The following is a 4,462-nucleotide window of genomic DNA, read 5'->3' as shown; positions in this document are numbered from 1 at the left end:
ACACACTGACTTACAGAAGTATAAATCTCTGTCGTATCGCCCAGCGCAAGCGACTGTATTCATCTTATGATCCATGAGGAGGAAATTTCAGGTCACCTGTTGAGCCTAAAAAAGCTATTTTATGTTAATGAAACAATCCTACATCGGTCTAATTCTCTAGTTCCTCAGCAAAACTTCTACTTTAAGCGTAATTAATTAGAAGCCCCCGTTTTGGGAACTGCACATTTTCTCTGCTAAACAGTTTTTCTCATTCGATTGTATTCGGTGAAAACTATTCTTTCTATTGTTTCGTCTGATATCGCAGTCTGATAATGATGAGGTTTTTCTTTCGCTAATGTCTACAATCAGTGAGAGTCTTCGAAATGAAGTAAACGACAGCGCAAGTTTTGAAATGTTTCTAGTAAGAAAGGTAGTTGCTGAGTAGTTTACATTTGGTGCGTTTTGGGTCATAAATTTCACTATAACAAATGCAGCTAACATCTCTAAACTGGAAGGGGAGCCATACCTCTTCCCAGTATAGAGTAAAAAAGTGACATATTTCGAAGCTGTACGCGACTTCTGCTAGCAGCAACGTGCCACACTTGAAGCTATTCCTGCCTGCTTGTCCCTTGGTGCTTGTTGTACAGCTCCTGCAGGAAAATGTTGTAGTTGTTGTGGTCTTCAGTCCTGAGACTGGTTTGATGCAGCTCTCCATGCTACTCCATCCTGTGCAAGCTTCTTCATCTCCCAGTATCTACTCCAATCTACATCCTTCTGAATCTGTTCGTCTCCCTCTACGATTTTTACCCTTCACGCTGCCCTCCAATACTAAATTGAATCCCTTGATGCCTCAGAACATGTCCTACCAACCGATCCCTTCTTCTACTCAAGTTGTGCCACATACTTCTCTTCTCCCCAATCCTATTCAGTACCTCCTCATTAGCTATGTGATCTACCCACCTAATCTTCAGCATTCTTCTGTAGCACCACATTTCGAAAGCTTCTATTCTCTTTTTGTCCAAACTATTTATCGTCCATCTTTCACTTCCATACATGGCTACACTCCATACAAATACTTTCAGAAACGACTTCCTGACACTCAAATCTAAACTCAATGTTAACACATTCCTCTTCTTCAGAAACGCTTTCCATGCCATTTTCAGTCTACATTTTATATCCTCTCTACTTCGACCGTCATCAGTTATTTTGCTCCCCAAATAGCAAAACTCCTTTACTACTTTAAATGTCTTATTTCCTAATCTCATTCCCTCAGCATCACCCGATTTAATTCGACTACATTCCAATATCCTCGTTTTGCTTTTGTTGATGTTCATCTTATATCCTCCTTTCAAGGCACTATCCAATCTGTACAACTGCTCTTCCAAGTCCTTTGCTGTCTCTGACAGAATTATAATGTAATCGGCGAACCTCAAAGTTTTTATTTCTTCTGCATGGATTTTAATACCTACTCCGAATTTTTCGTTTGTTTCATTCACTGGTGGCTCAATATACACATTGAATAACATCGGGGAGAGGCTACAACCCTGTCTCACTCCCTTCCCAGCCACTGCTTCCCTTTCATGTCCCTCGACTCTTATAACTGCCATCTGGTTTCTGTACAAATTGTAAATAGCCTTTCGCTCCCTGTATTTTACACCTGCCACCTTCAGAATTTGAAAGAGAGTATTCCAGTCAACATTGTCAAAAGCTTTCTCTAAGTCTACAAATGCTAGAAACGGAGGTTTGCCTTTCCTTAATCTATTTTCTAAGATAAGTCGATTCTACGGAATCCAAACTGATGTTCCCCGAGGTCAGCTTCTACTAGTTTTTCCACTCGTCTGTAACGAATTCGCGTTAGTATTTTGCAGCTGTGACTTATTAAACTGATAGTTCGGTAATTTTCACATCTGTCAACACCAGCTTTCTTGGGGGTTGGAATTATTATATTCTTCTTGAGGTCTGAGGGTATTTCGCCTGTCTCTTACGTCTTGCGCACCAGATGGTACAGTTTTGTCAGGGCTGGCTCTCCCAAGGCTATCAGTAGTTCTAATGGAATGTTGTCTACTCCCGGGGTCTTGTTTCGACTTAGGTCTTTCCGTCCTCTGTCAAACTCTTGACGCAGTATCATATCTCCCATTTCATCTTCATCTACATCCTCTTCCATTTCCATAATATTGTCCTCAAGAACATCGCCCTTGTATAGACCCTCTATATACTCCTTCCACCTTTTGTGTACTTAACTTGCATAAATATCATAACAAATAAAGAAACAGAAAGAAATCTGCTTATCCAGCAACAACCGAAAACATGCACTGATACTGTATAGCTAAAGAGGACTTGCATCCGCCAAAACCGTAGCCTTTAACAAATTTAAGTTTTTGATGGAAATTGCCAAGGCAAAATAACATTTCCTACGAAGAACAATATTTAATAAAATAACCTCCGAATGGAGTTTAACTACAAATTTATATAGAAGTGCTAAAAAGAGTGATTTATGAACGCCCCAAGCAGTATTAAAGCCCTCAGATCGTAAGGTAACTGTGAATCTTGGAAAATCGCTCGATAGTTCTGTACGCATCGTGGAAGGAAACAAAGTCCCGACAGGCGTTCTTCAAGAACATTCCATCTGCTCTGTAGGATTGAGGCAAATGCATCTTCTTGGCTGCCCAGCACGTGTTCTTCTCCAAGAGCTGTGTAAGGATGAATATTCTCTTAAGAAAAGTTTCAAACAATCGAATGGGACATGAAGATGCCAATGCTGTGTTACAGGCGCAAGCATTTATTCCGCAGTTCAAAGTCAATAATGTATATCACTAGAGTTGCTACGATGAAGAAAGCTTTCTTCGCCTGTACCTGTGTACGTCTGATACGTAGGTTGAACTTAAATAGTGGCAACACTGCTGTCGAGATACTATGCAATGGAATCTACTATTGTCGCTGAAATCACACGTTCTTCACATACCTACCTTACCTGCGTGCGCACAATCGAGGGAAAACCAGTCACTTGTGAGCGAGCGGTCTAACGTAACGGTGTCACTATGTTTTCGAAACAGGAACAACGGAGTTGGATCAAGATTGACTGTGCCAGAGATTGTACAGCACGACAGTGTCATCAAGGTGTTCAAGAGGCGTGCGGGGAATCGGCATTGCCGTACAGAACAGTGGCACGTTGGGTGAAAGCCTGCATTGAAGGTCGGCAGACTGAGGCAGACATGCATCGGGCAGGTCGTCCTAGCGTCTCTGAAGAAGAAGTGCATGCGGTTGCCTCGTTAGCGGACAGTGACTCATGTCCTTGGGCCTTTGATTTGAATCCGAAGATGAAGGAACCACTTCGTGGCATTCGCTTCAGAACTGTTCCAGAGGTTCCACAGTCAGTAGACCGGTCCATTCGCACAATCAACAGAACAGGCTCTGCTAACGGTATACTACGCCTTCTACATCGCGTACTACACAACGCTGGTGACTACTTTGAAGAACAGTAACAGGTGCAAACATGTAATCTTTTGTATCGGTTGTGAATAAATAGTTGTCACAATGTAAGTTCGAACCCTCGTATATTCCTCGCTTCGGTCACCTAAATTTCTTTCATATCTTCTACGCTCTAAAAAAGACACACTGAAAAGGCATAATCATCCGAATGGGTGGGAAGTTGGTAGGTATGATGTACATGGAGAGACAAACAAATGATACAGTTTCAGAAAATTTGGATGATTTATTCAATGAAAACAGCTTCGCGAATTGAGGAAATCAATAACACATTGGCATTCCTTTGACCCTTATGTACACAGTTAAACTAAACTTAATTCCTCCCGAACAGGGCATGAAGGCCCAACGGTACCGATCGGCCGCCGTGTCATCCTCAGCCCTTAGGCGTCACTGGACTCGGATATGGAGGGGCATGTGGTCAGCACACCGCCCTCCCGACCGTATGTCAGTTTCTGAGACCGGAGCCGCTACTTCTCAATCAAGTAGCTCCTCAGTTTGCCTCGCAAGGGCTCAGTTCACCCCGCTTGCCAACAGCACTCGGCATACCGGATGGTCACCCAGCCAAGTGCTAGCCCATCCTGACAGCGCTTAACTTCGGTGATCTGACGGGAACCGGTGTTATCACTGCCGAAAGGACGTTGGCCTATGTACACAGTTATTCGGCTTGGAATTGGTTGAGCGAGTGTTGATGTTCTCCCGAGGAATATCGCGCCAAATTCTGTCCAATTGGAGCTCTTGATGGTCAGAATCCCGAGGTAGCTGCAGTGCCCTGCCCATAATGCTCCATTCGTTCTCAGTTGTGGAGAGATCCAATGAACTTGCTGGCCAAGGCAGGCTTTTACAAGCATGAAGATAAGCAGTAGAAACTCTCGTCAGATGCTGGCGGGCATTATATTGCTGGAATGTATGTCCAGGTTGGTTTATCATGGAAGGTAACGAAATGGGGTAGAATTTCGTCGACGCACCGCCGTGCTGTAAAAATATCACGGATGATAAC

The 4,462-nt window shown here is 43.3% G+C and overlaps 1 pseudogene; it reads right to left on the bottom strand.

Moving 5' to 3' along the window:
• Positions 1-3,990: 3,990 nt before the first annotated feature.
• LOC126253758 (5S ribosomal RNA) lies at positions 3,991-4,108 on the bottom strand (annotated as a pseudogene).
• Between the last annotated feature and the right edge of the window lie 354 nt (positions 4,109-4,462).

The sequence above is a fragment of the Schistocerca nitens genome, chromosome 4 (genome assembly GCF_023898315.1).
Source record: "Schistocerca nitens isolate TAMUIC-IGC-003100 chromosome 4, iqSchNite1.1, whole genome shotgun sequence".
NCBI lineage: Eukaryota > Metazoa > Arthropoda > Insecta > Orthoptera > Acrididae > Schistocerca > Schistocerca nitens.
Note: the sequence above shows the minus strand (reverse complement) of the source record. Positions and strands in the feature narration are given on the sequence as shown.